This window comes from Artibeus jamaicensis, unplaced genomic scaffold (assembly GCF_021234435.1).
Source record: "Artibeus jamaicensis isolate MK-2021 breed Jamaican fruit bat unplaced genomic scaffold, CSHL_Jam_final contig_585, whole genome shotgun sequence".
NCBI classification, from domain to species: Eukaryota; Metazoa; Chordata; class Mammalia; order Chiroptera; family Phyllostomidae; genus Artibeus; species Artibeus jamaicensis.
The window spans coordinates 4500164-4514438 of NW_026521894.1; the positions used below are offsets into that span (position 1 = coordinate 4500164).

The following is a 14275-nucleotide window of genomic DNA, read 5'->3' on the forward strand; positions in this document are numbered from 1 at the left end:
ATGCTACTTATTTTCTGTACCTTCTCCCCCCTTCTCCTCCTCCCACTCCCCTGTTGCTAACCCTCCTTGAGATCTTCATTTCTATGTTTCCACTCCTGATCTAGCTGTCCTTTTAGTTTGCTTTTGTTTTAGGTGTGGTTGTTAATAACTGTGAGTTTGTTGTCCTTTCACTGTTCATGTTTCTTTAACTTCTTTTTCTTAGATAAGTCCCTTTAACATTTCATATAATAAGGGCTCGGTGATTATGAACTCCTTCAATTTGATCTTATCTGAAAAGCATCTTATCTGTCCTTCCATTCTAAATGAAAGTTTTGCTGGATAGAGCAATCTTGGATGTAGGTGTTTGGATTCCATGACTTGGAATACCTCTTTCCAGCCCCTTCTTGCCTGTAAGGTCTCTTTTGAGAAATCTGCTGACAGTCTGATGGGGACTCCTTTGTAGGTGACTGTCCCCTTAGCTCTTGCTGCTTCTAGGATTCTCTCCTTCATTTTAATTTTGGCTAATGCAATGATGATGTGCCTTGGTGTGTTCCTTCTTGGGTCCAACTTCTTTGGGACTCTCTGAGCTTCCTGGATTTCCTGGAAGTCTATTTCCTTTGCCAGATTGGGGAAATTCTCCTTTATTATTTGTTCAAATAAATTTTCCACTGGTGGCTGTGCCTTTCCCCCTTCTGGTACCCCTATAATTCGGATGTTGGAGTGTTTAAAGATGTCCTGGAGGTTCCTAAGACTCTCCTCATTTCTTTGAATTCTTGCTTCTTGACTCTTTTCTGTTTGGCCATTATTTGCTTTCTTCTGGTCCACTCCATTGATTTGAGTCCCAGTTTCCTTTTCATTGCTATTGGTGTCCTGTGCAACTGCATTCATTTCAATTAGTTTCGCCTTCATATATTTGTCTAATTTGCGGCTATAATCAACCAGTTCTATGAGGATCCTGATGACCAGTGTTTTAAACTGTGCGTCTGAGAGTTTTACTATTTCTTCATCGCTTAGATCTATGGGCTCTGGGGCTTTGAGATCTTCTTGAGTCATTTTTGGTCTGTTCGCGCCCTTTAAGTGTGAGAAGCGGAGCTTTGGACTCCCAGGTCGCTGGGTTGTGACGCTGTATGTGGGGGCGTGGTCAGAGCGGGGAAATGGCGGCCCCTCTGCTGTTTCGAGCCGCTGGGTGAGGAGCAGTGCCTTAGGTGGTTCACCTGGGCCGGGCCACTCAGAGTTGCTGGGTTATGACGCTGTATGTGGAGGTGGGGTCAGAGCAGGGAAATGGCAGTGCCCTCCACTGCCGCTTGCCGCGGGGACCCGCCGGGCCCCGGTTCAACTGCCCACTCCCTCGCCTGTCCACCTGCACGCAAATGCGCGACCACAGTCAACATGCAGCACCGCTCCCCCGCTGTCTCCCCTGGGGTCGCTTGCTCGGTCACTCACTAGGTCCAACCCTGCGCCTGGGTTCCGAGCGCCTGGATTCCGTCTGACCGAGTTTTCCTGTGCAACCCCGCTTCACCAGCCACTGGTTTCGCCCCTTACCGGTCAGGCTGAAGAATTTGTTGTTAACGGACTTCCGAAAAGTTCAATTTTCCATGTTCTGGCTGTGTTTTCTGTTGCTAATATTTAGTTGTCTCTAAACTTGGTTGTGTGAGAAGGCAGGGCACATCCACCTATGCCTCCTTCTTGGCGGAAGTCCTTCAAGGTCTCTTTTGAAAAATCTGCTGACAGTCTGATGGGAACTCCTTTGTAGGTGACTGTCCCCTTATGTCTTGCTGCTTCTAGGATTCTCTCCTTCATTTTAATTTTGGCTAATGTAATTATGATGTGCCTTGGTGTGTTCCTTCTTGGGTCCAACTTCTTTGGGATTCTCCGAGCTTCCTGGATTTCCTGGAAGTCTATTTCCTTTGCCAGATTGGGGAAATTCTCCTTTATTATTTGTTCAAATAAGTTTTCCACTGGTGGCTGTGCCTTTCCCCCTTCTGGTACCCCTATAATTCGGATGTTGGAGCGTTTAAAGATGTCCTGGAGGTTCCTAAGCCTCTCCTCATTTTTTTGAATTCTTGTTTCTTCATATTTTTCTGTCTGGTCATTTTTTCCTTCCTTCTGGTTTGTTCCCTTGATTTGAGTCCCAGTTTCCTTTCCATCACTATTAGTTTCCTGTGCATCTCCCTTCATTTCAATTAGTTTCGCCTTCATATATTTGTCTAATTTGTGGCTATAATCAACCAGTTCTGTGAGCATCCTGATCACCAGTGTTTTAAATTGTGCCTCTGATAGGTTGGCAATTTCTTTCTTTTTTTTTAAAAATATTTTCTTTATTTATTTTTCAAGAGAGGTGAAGGGAAGGAGAAAGAGTGGGAGAGAAACATCAATGTGTGGTTGCCTCTCATGCGTCCCCTGCCGGGAACTGGCCTGCAACCCAGGCATGTGCCCTGACTGGGAATCGAACCGCGATACTCTGGTTTGCAGGCCCGCGCTCAATCCACTGAGCTACGCCAGCCAGGGCGGTTGGCAACTATTGATCACTTAGATTTATCGCCTCTGGGGCTCTGAGTTGTTCTTGAGCCATGTTTTGATCTGTTTGCGCCTGTTATGTTTGAGGAGAGGCGCCTTAGGTGTTCACCAGGGTGGGGCCACCCAGGTTGCTGGTTTGTGACGCTGTATGTGGGGGCGGGGTCAGAGAGGGCGCAATGGCGGTCCTCTCCTCTCGCCAGGTTCACCTCACATCCACCTCACTGCTTGCCCCTGTCTGTTTATCTGAGCGCAAATGTGGAAGCCTGCCGCCCTGCGCTGGGCCTGTGTGGTCTGTCTCAATGCTCATCTCTTCACTGGTTTATCTGTGCACAAATGCGCGACCACAGACAGCCAGGCCGCGCAGTGCCTTCCCTGGGTCTGCCTGTAGCTACCCCACACCTGGGATCCGCGCCCTCGGCTGCCTGCATGATGCCCGGGTTGGGGGATCTTTTTTGCCCGACTGACTCTGCTGCTGGCTTCGCCCCTCTCACCAGCTTAGCTGAACGGTTGGTTATTTTCAAACTCCATATTGTTTAATTTTCCGTGGTTTGGTTGAATTTATTGTTGTTAAAACTTTGTTGTTTTTAGATTTGGTTGTATGAGGAAGCAAAGTGTTTCCACCTACACCTCCATCTTGGCAGCAGTCCCAAGCAGTTCTTAAAGAACCCACACATGGACTCACCTACTCAGACTTGCTCCCTCTGAGCTCCAGCACCAGGTTAGCAGCTTGAAAGGCACCAGTGGTATATAGGGAGAAACTGAAGTGTCTGGCCTCAAGGCAATCAGAGGTCACTGATCCTTTGCTAAACCTTCCCCCCACAGAGCCAGCAAGCTGGTGCCATATCTGAAACTCCATCAAACTCCATCAACCTGGCTAATACTGGTTGACCTGCACTGGAGATCCCTAGAGACTCTGCCCGGGCTATCTTATGGCCCACCCAAGTTGCTTTTCCATAAGAATAGCTCACCTTGGCCCCTAAATCCTATCAAATAGGCAACTGCTGGCTTCACTGAGCCCTAGTGGCAGCCAGATTAGATTCACAGTTCAGCTACCCCCCAGGAATCTCCAAGCCCAGCACACATTGGCCAAGCAATTTCACTTCTAATCATTTATCTTATAGAAATAATTAAGAATATGTTCAAAGATTTAGTTTCAAAGATGTTCATGATAATGTTGTTTAAATAGTGGGAAAAATCTAAATGTCTACCTACAAAGAAATGGTTAAATATATTATGCCATATTTAATTGATGAACTATTACACGATGATTTAAAATAATTTTATAGGAATATATTTATTGCTCTTATATATTTAAAATAAGATAAACAGCTATTATGTATGATTCAATCATTCCATTCCTAGGAATTTAAGAGAAAAGCTTGGGAGGAAATAGCTAATCTATGTGATGAAGAATTTAAAGCCCTGGTAATAAAAATGCACACAGATCTGATTGAGCTTCATTGAAAAATGAAAAAACAAATGAAGGATACCCAAAGAGAAATAAAGCAAAATATTAAGGGAACCAACAGTGACAGGAAGGAAACCAGGACTCAAAGCAACTACTTAGAACAAAAGAAAAACAATGAATATCCCACCGGAAGAGAATGAAGAAACAAGAATTCAAAACAGTGAAGAGAGACTTACAAACCTCTGGGACAACCTAAAACATTCCAGTATATGAATTATAAGGGTGCCAGAAGAAGAAGAGGAAGACCAAGAAATTGAAAACTTCTTTGAACAAATAATGAAGGAAAACTTCCCCAATCTGGCAAAGCAAAGAGACTTCCAGGAAGCCCAGAGAGTCCCAAAGAAGTTGGACCCAAAGAGGAACACGTTAAAGCCCATCATTAAGCTACCCAAGATTAAAGATAAGGAGAGAGTCTTAAAAGCAGCAAGAGAAAAGGGGACAGCTACTTACAAAGGAATTTCCATAAGGCTATCAGCTGATTTCTCCAAAGAAACCTTGCAGGAAAGAAAGGGCTGGAAAGAAGTATTTGAAGTTATGAAAGGCAAGGACCTACATCCAAGATGACTCTATCCAGAAAAGCTTTCATTTAGAATGGAAGGGGAGATAAAGTGCTTCCCAGATAAGATGAAGTTAAAAGAGTTCATCATCACCAAGCCATTATTATGTGAAATGTTAAAGGGACTTATCTAAGAAAAAGAAGATAAAAAATATGAATAGTAAAATGACAACAAACTCACAACTATCAACAAATGAACCTAAATAAAAAGAGAAACAATGAAAACAAAACTAAGCAAACAACCAGAACAGGAACAGAATCAGAGAAATGGACATCACATGGAGGATTTCAGTGGGGAGGGAAAGGGAGGGGGAGATGGTACAGGCAAGAAGCATAATTAGTAGGCATAAAATAGAGAGAGATAAAAAATACTTATAGAAACAAACAACTGATATATACAATACAGATGAATCTCAAAATAATTATGCTGAGTGAAAGAAAGCAAACATGAGAGTGTGAATCTGTCCAGAAAAAGTCCAGCCATTGTTAATATAATGAGAGCAGTTTGTGTTACATTAATGTAAACTGGCAGCCAAAGGGAGTGGACTGGAATGTGCATGTGTGAACATGACAACTTCACTATACTAGTCAGTGGGGGCAGTAGATGCTGTTGAATGAGCATGTATACTGTGTGGTCATCACATTCAAAATGACTGAGCAAGGGGAGCAACAAATCTGCATCAAATTTTGCACCAAGCTTGAATATTCCTACACAAAAACTATTCAGATGGTTAAGGAGGAAGCTATGGGCAACTAGCAGCTTCATCATGACACCATGCCCACTCCTGCATCACATCTCACGCAGGCTTTTCCCCTCCAAAACATCAAATCACCCAGGTGACTCAGCCCCTCTACAGCCCCAAATCCTGGCTTTTCCCAAAACTAAAATCACCTTTGAAAGGGCAGAGATTTCAGACCACTGATGAGATTCAGGAAAATATGACAGGGCAGTTGATGGAGACTGGGAGAACTCTGTGAGGTTCCATGGCACCTCTGAAGGGGACTAAGGCTTCATTGTCCTATGTACAATATTTCTTGTAACTTCTTCACTAAATGTCTCTATTTTTCATATTGCATGACTGGATATCTTCTGGACAGACCTCATATCTACTATATAATTTAATCTACACAAAATTCTAGAATTCTACAGGCTAATCTATAGTGACAGAAAGCAGACCAGTGGTTGGCTGGGGATGAGGAACAGGTGGGAGGGGAAGATTGCAAAGGGATATAAGAAAACTTTTGGGGGTTAGTGACACATTCATTATCTTAATAGTGGTGATGGTTTCATGGGTTAATACATATGACTAAATCTTTCAGTTGAAGAGTCTACATGTATAGTTTACTGTCAACTTTTCCTTCATAAAGATGTCAGATAACACACACACTCATATACCTACCCACCCACTATTCATATGCTATCATCCCACTGTTTTATTTGAAATATAAAACACAAATGGGAAAGTGCCTAAAACATAAACTTGCAGCTTAGTGAATTATTATAAACACACATATAACCACAACTAAGGTCAAGGAATAGAACATTTCTAGCTCCCCAGAAGCACCTTCCCCACACTCCCCCTCCTAATCACAACTTCCTCCCTCTATGCACAAGTAACTCTATATTGACTTTTATGGTAATCACGTTGTCTTTTAAAAATAATTTTATTGTTTAAGTATGTATCCCCAAACAATATAGCTTCGTTTTTGCATATTTTGGATTTTACATAAATAGAATGTGTTCTGTGTCTGTTTTCTTCTCTCAGCATGTAATTTTAAGAATCATTCATAGTGTGGTAAGTACCTTTGTTTTTTGTTGCTGTATAGTATTCCATTATATTGAATATATTACAACGTATTTATCTATTTTATGGTTGGTGGACATTTTGGTGTTTCCAGTTTGGGACTATTAAAAACAGTACTGTTACGAACATCCCTTTAGGTGCACCTTAGTTTGTAAGTACATGAAATAGAGTAAAATTTCTAAGTCACAGGATATATTTTTTTGACTTAATAATTTACACACTACCAATAGTACATGAGAGTTCCTGTAGCTCCATATCCATGTGTCTTTATATCACTTACTGCTACCTGAAAATCTGTTCACTTTTACTTGTTTAATGTCCATTTTTCTTCAGTGTAGATTGTAATCTCCATATGAGTAGGGACTTTGCCTACCTTATCCACTATTTTAGGCCTAGAATCTAGAACAATGACTGGAACAGCGCTTTTTCTGGAACAGCGCTTGACACACATCAGGGGCTGACCAAATATTTGCTTTACTAAATGAATAAATAAAAATTCCAACCCATTAGTAATTTTAGCCAAGACTAAGCAGAAAGACAACTAGCCTTGCTCAGTAACTCCCAAAATACTTATTATATAATAAAAGTGGATATACAAATATACCTATCATGATTCCAAATATGCAAAACTATGTGTAGATACAAAGAATAAAAGTGGAAGAAACCAAACCAAAACTTAGAAATATTTGTCTTAGAGGCACTAACGGGTGTTATTTTCCCTTATCCCCACTTTCCCCTTTTACATGTTTTCCAAAACTTCTTCAATGAATTTCACTTTTTTAAAAAAAAGGTAAACTGTAAAATATATAATAGTAATAAAAAGAATGAACTATTGATATACACACACACACACACGGATGAATCTCACAGTAAAAAGGTCGAGTAAAAGAAGCAGACACAGAAGAACAGTATTCCATTTATCTGAAATTTAGAAACCGGAAGAACTGATGTGTGGTGACAGAGATAAGACCAGTGGTTACTCCTGTAGCAACACCGACTGGGCAGAAGAAGCATGAGGGTGACGGAAATGTTCTATGTTCTGTCCTAGAGGATGGTTATTTAAGAGGGTACATATGTAGAAAATTCATCAAGCTATTAACTTAGTATTTGTGTACTTTAGTGTACATAAATTATATTTCAACAACAAAAACAGGGAAAAGCATGTAAATGAAGAAGAGATAGGAACAAAGAATAAAAATGAATTTTTATTTCTAATTTTTTGTAACTATGCTAAGTGTATTCCAGTTAAAATAAATAATAGAGGTCCAGAAAGCTTTTAAGGGTGTTAGTCAAGAAAGCAGTCTTAGATTTGTAAATTAAATTTCTCATACTGTGTGGAAGCAAAACCTTTTTGCTACAGTTTCTGAGTCTTTTAGCTTTCCTGTTCTTCAGAGTCCTTCATATTTTGCAGCATGAGACACCGTACATTTAGAGTATGTTTCAAAATAAATAGGTGAATGTGTAGCAGAGCTTCTCCCATTCTAAGCAAATGTGAATTTTCTGAAATCAGTAAATAATACTGAAAATGAGATATAGGCCATGTGTCTAATATGTTAGAAACCAATTCTCCTTTTTCTCAGTTCCTTTGGAAAAAATAAAATTTTCTATATTTGACACTGTGGTAGACACTAAATACAGGGGTGGGCAAATGTAGGTTTACAGTTGTTCATATGATAAGTAATACGATAATTAATAATAAAAGAATAAACTGTTTTTCACATACTCACAACTGTAAACCTACTTTCCCAATCCCTGTATAATGCCTGACTACAATGTTGATGGGGGTTTTTTTGGTCATTCTTCTTAAGGTAGTGCTTATTTTTTGTGAATCAATAAAATCAATATTCAAAAATTATTAGTCCATTATCAAATTTTTACTGAAAAATAAAAGCAATTCATACATTTGTAATGATTGCCTAACCACTCTATACTTAAAAACATAATAACCTTAAAAGCAAAACAAGTCCTACCTAATTTACTTAACTACTGTCTATTATGCATCAGACACTCTACAGCAGGTGTATCAAACTCATTTTCACTGGGGGCCACATCACCCTTGAGGTTGCCTTCAAAGGGCCAGATGTAATTTTAGGACTGTGTAAATGTAACTACTCCTTATCTAGGGGTAAGGAGCTTGGCGCTGCTGCTGGACAGAACCAAGGTGTCAGGCCAGATACAACAAGGTAGAGGACCAGATTCAGCCCTTGGGCCTTGTGTTTGCCACCTGTGCTCTCCCGGATACTGTAAAGAAAATGAGTCAGATATGGATCCAGCCATAGAGATCACAGAGGAAGAGCAGAAAGATATATAAACTAATAATAGTACTTTACAACAGTCAAAACCATGAGAATGTGAAGGAATTAGCTATAGATTAACCTGACAACTGTGCATAGGATAGATAAGGGAAACTCCAGAGTCAAGAGAGCATTTGCAAGGCTAATCATGATCTAGAAGTTAAGGAGGGATTAGATTAGGGTTAAGGCAATAGAAATATAAAGAGCATGAATGATCTACAACAGATAAAATCAAGCTAAAGAGGAAAATCGCAAGCTAAGATTCAACATGGATCTTTAGGAGTAATACAGACACAAAAAATGGGGACAGAACTATCAGATAGTCCATGCCCAGAGGCAGAATATAGGAACAGAAAAGGGCCAAGTGGCAATTAATAGCATTATTAGTTGGAATACCACATTAATTGCAGCTAAATAAAATTATTCCTTGCGTAACACCTCTGTCAGTGAGAGAGGGTGTATGACCCCAGGAGGAAGTAATGAATATAATATCTTAAAAGACAGGGCAGTGTTCTGGGTGGCTAGTGACACCTAGAAAGAAAGAAAAGTTAATCACCAGTAGATCAGCCATCAAAATATTTAGCTCAGAAATGTTTTCTACTTGCTCTTTTACTGTCACGGAAAACTGAGTGAAAATTCCAATGGCAGGTCTTAGCCCTCACCCAAGCAGGCTGCATAAAGAGAGGGAGGAGAGAATCTAGCAATGAATTTCAATGATAAAGATGCATATACAATTAAAGAATGAGCAAGTGCTCAAGGAATGTAAATACTTTTAAAACAGAAAGCAAGATCAATAAATGAATGAACATATCCTAAAAGTTAAAATATAATCACAATATGATTGTAGAATAATTATGTTAACTTCCACTTCTAACCATAATGTAGTAAGTGGAACCAGATGTACCCTTTATTTAAAACTAGAAAACAGATAAAATATATGAAATAACTGTGTTCAGACACTGGACAACAGGCAACACAGACTACGATCCCTGAGAGCAGGAATATGAGTGAAGGGAGCCCTCCAATCTCCTGGCTTTCGTCCGGAGGCACATTCCAGAGATCCCAAGCAGAACATGCCTAAGCTCTTGCTGAGTGGAGGAAACAGAAATGAGAGTTCAAGAAACCTGAGTTTTCTAGACGATGTGGAACAAAGTTCTGGAGTCCCTCATAAGCTAAGCAGAAAAAAGAAATTCACAATTTTGCATGGGGCTGCCATTAAGTCTTTACTAAACACTACGGCATGTGTGTACAGGATGAAATTATATAAGGCTGGGAAAAGAATGACTAAGGTGCTATGAGCTGAATGGTCCTCAGAGCTCACATGGGCTGAGAATCATTCAAATTTCCACCAGCCAAAAATGGAGAGTTCTCACTGATTATTCAAGGCATTCAGTAAAAACCTTAAAAGGACTGCACCTTAGGGCTAAATTATCTATAGTGTAAAGGTTATAAAACACTAATACCTACTCTATCAAAACTTGAAAGGATCAAAGAGAACTATAAATAATTGCCTAATAGAGCTCAACACTCTTCAAAATAAGGCAGCAAATTCCAGAAACTTGACAATGTAAAGATCACAACGTATAGCATCCAGTAATGATTTAAAAAAAAAAAAAAGAAGTATTAGACATACCAAGAAGCAGGAAAATGTAAGCTAAAATCCGGGAGAAAGACAACAGAAATGGACCCGGAAATAACAGATAGAATTATCAGACAATGACATGAAAAAACTTATTATAACTATGCTCAACTATTTAAAGAAAAACAAAATGATAAGAAAAAAGAAACATCTAAAGATAAATACATACATTTAATATCATCCCCCAAATATGGGGATATAGCACATCTAAGAAAAAAAAGAGAGAGAACAGTAAGAGGGAAAAGGAATCCAAAAGAACTTAGAATCAAAAAATCTAATTATGGAAATACAAACCTCAACTGACTTGAGAAAACGAAAGCCTCTGTAATGGAAAATGCCTTTAATTAATATAACTAATAGGAGAATCCAATAATGACAAGAACTGTTGGCACAAGGACCTCTGAAAGTTGGTGTGAGTAAAGCTAAAACAAGGGTAGTCAGTTGAAGCAATTCAATCCCCAGATTTCATCTCTCTTTCTATGTAATTAGGTGAGTGTCCTACCTTCTACTCCAGAAGAAATCAGAGGCTTACTAGTCTCTTGAGAGACTGAAACAGAGGGTTCCTAGATTTAAGGACTCTGGGCACAGTTGAGGACAGGGATAGTACATGGAAAACAGGGGGATTAAGTAAACATGCATATTGGATACAGACACACTTCAGCTTTCCTTACCCAAGACGCCAAAACTATGGCAAAAGCACGCTTTTACCTTCTGGGTGGAAGACTAGAAGAATCTTCTCCTGGGACTCTATCAACTCAAGAATATAGGTACAGTGCTAGCTTCGGCAGCACATATACTAAAATTGGAATGATACAGAGAAGATTAGCACGGCCCCTGCACAAGGATGACATGTAAATCTGTGAAGTGTTCCATATTTTTCGGATTGTGGACCGGGGTGCGCAAGGCTGCAGCTGGCTGGCAAGGCAGCAGTAGGCAGACGCGGTGAGGCAGCTGATAGCAGACTGGGTGGTCTCACATTTGCGCACAGATAAACCAGGAGAAACAACTGGGGAGCAGGACAGACCTTGCAACCCAGGACCCCAGCACCAGGAAATAAACCCTCAAACCACTAATTAAAAACACCTGTTGGGGATGAGGCAGCCGAGGAAACTCCCAGGCTCATAGGAGAGTTTGTTGGAGACACCCACAGGGTCCTAGAAGTACACAAGCCCACCCACCCAGGAACTAGCATCAGAAGGGCCCAATCTGCTTGTGGGAAGCAGGGCAAGTGACTGAAATCCAGCAGAGAGGAGCAAGCACCACTGTTCCCTCTTGGACTGCCTCCCTACATACAGCATCACAACACAGTGACCTGGCTGCCCAGCCCTGATGAACACCTAAGGCTCCACCCCTCGCTACATAACAGGCCAGTCAAGACAAAAAAAACAACAACAAACTGGGCTAAATGAAAGAACAGGTCAAAGCTCCAGAACAAATACAACTAAGCAATGAAGAGATAGCCAACCTATTAGATGAACAGTTCAAAACACTGGTAATGAAGATGCTCACAGAACTGGTTAAATTTGGTCACAAATTATATGAAAAAATGCAGGATTCCCTAAGTGAAATAAAGGAAAATACACAGGGAACCAATACACAGGGAAATTGGGACTCACATCAACGGTGCGGACCAGAAGGAAGAAACGTTCAATCAGAAAAGAATGAAGAAACCAGAATTCAAAAAAAATGAGAGAGGCTTAGGAACCTCCAGGGCATCTTTAAATATTCCAACATACAAATTATAGGGGTGCCAGAAAAAGAAGAGGAAGAACAAGTGGAAAAGTTGTTTGAACAAATAATAAAGGAGAACTTCCCCAATCTACCAAAGGAAATAGACTTCCAGGAAGTCCAGGAAGCTCAGAGAGTCCCAAAGAAGTTGGACCCAAAGAGGAACACACCAAGGCATATCAGCATTAAGTTACCCAAGATTAAAATGAAGGAGAAAACCTTAGATGCAGCAAGCAAAAAGGAGACAGTTACCTACAAAGGAGTGCTCATAAGACTGTAAGCTGATTTGTCGAAAGAGACCTCGAAGGCAAGAAGGGGCTGGAAAGAAGTATTCCAAGTCATAAAAGGCAAGGACCTACATCCGAGATGGCTCTAGCCAGCAAAGCTTTCCTTTAGAATGGAAAGACAGATAAAATGCTTCCCAGATAAGGTCAAATTCAAGTTCATCATTACCGAGCACTTATCATATGAAACATTAAAGGGACTTATCTAAGAAAAAGGTTATAAATATTAACAGTAAAATGACAGCAAACTCACAATTATTAACAACCACACCTAAAACAAAAACAAAACAAAACTAAGCAAACAACTAGAACAGGAACAGAAACACAGAAATGGAGATCACACTGAGGGTTAGCAACAGGGAAGTGGTAGGGGGACAGAAGGGGAAAAGATATAAAGAATACAAGCAGCATAAATGGTAGGTAGAAAATAGAAAGGGGGAGGGTAAGAATAGTATATGAAATGTAGAAGCCAAAGAACTTATATGTACGACCCATGGACATGAACTAAAGGGGGGGAATGTGGGTGGGAGGGGGTGTACAGGGCACTGGGGAGTGAAGGGGGAAATGGGAAAACTGTAATAGCATAATCAATAAAATATATTTAAAAAAAGAATAAAGGTACAAACATCGGGAAACTCCAATAAAAGAATGTCATCAGATCACTCCTACAGTAAAACTTACAGTGGACAAATCCCATCTACTGGCTCTTGGTGTCTCATTCTTAACTAGGAATTGACAACCGAACATGCCCAGGAATCATCTAAAAAAACATCCTAACACAAATACACAGATTAAAACATACCCACCAACAGAAAACAATCAACTTGGAGGAAAAAAGACACTATATCAAGAGAAGAAAACTTAACAAAATTATTGTTCTCCTCAGAGCTAAGATATTGTAAAATCATCACATAAAAATGAGTTCTTTTAAAACAAAAAATCAGTCCTGGCTGGTGTAGCTCAGTGGATTGAGCATGGGCCTGTGAAGCAAAGGGTCACTGGTTCGATTCCCAGTCAGGGCACGGGCCTGGGTTGCAGGCCAGGTCCCCAGTAGGGGACTTATGAGAGGCAACCACACATTGATGTTTCTCTCCCACTTTCTCCTTCCCTTCTTTCTCTTAAAATAAATAAATAAAATATAAAACAAAAAATCAGGGAACAAAATTAACTCATAGATATTAAAAAATATGATAGCAAAATAAAAGCTGTAGAAAAACCATGAAATATCCCAAAAAGTAGAGCAAAAAGAAGAATAAAAAAACCCCCACAAAATTGGACAGTCCAGGAAGGTCAATATCTGAATAACAGGCATTTGTGAAAGAGAAGATGATGAAAATTAGGGAAAGAAACCATCAACTAAGTAATTCTAGACAATTTCCTAGAACAAAAGGATATGAGTTTCCAGATTAAACTGGCCCACCAATAGCCCAGCACCATGAAGCAAAACAGACCTATACCAAGGCATATCACTGTGATATTTCAGAACACTGGGGACAAAGAAAAAATCTTGTAAGTTCACAGTCAGAAACAATAATTCACAACAAAGGATTGGGAACTGGCTCAGTTTAAAGCTTTTCAAAAGCAATCATGGAAACTATAAGATAATAAAACAATGTTTCATTATTCCAAAGAGAAATTATTTCCAACTTAAAACTCTATACCAAGACGAACTATTAGAGTAAACATGCAAGACCTCAATTCATGTAAGGTCTTAAAAAAATGTACCCTGATGCATTCTTTCTTTGGGTTTGTATATAAATGTAGGCTCTTCCTGACCACCTTTTATAAAAGAACAAATCTTCATCCTCATCCAGGCTTTCATACCCACCTTTTCTGAAACACTGGCATAATACATTTTCTTTTAATCCTCCCAACACAAAGTGCTCTCACTAAACTATAAAGTCCAAGAGGGCAAGGACTCTACGCTCACTGATGTGTTCTCAGCACCTAGGACTGTGTCTGGTATATAACAGACCCTCCATACACAATGCACTGCTCTCACAGA

At 39.9% G+C, this 14275-nt stretch overlaps 1 protein-coding gene and 1 non-coding gene across 3 annotated transcripts in view; one reads left to right on the top strand and one right to left on the bottom strand.

Annotated features, from left to right (window-relative positions):
- SIK2 (salt inducible kinase 2) overlaps nucleotides 1-14275 on the bottom strand; it is a 141210-nt gene that overhangs the window by 98905 nt on the left and 28030 nt on the right. The gene's annotated exons all lie outside the window — the stretch shown is intronic.
- LOC119042450 (U6 spliceosomal RNA) lies at nucleotides 11031-11137 on the top strand. The gene has a single exon (XR_005081229.2). It is a non-coding gene; the product is annotated as a U6 spliceosomal RNA (small nuclear RNA).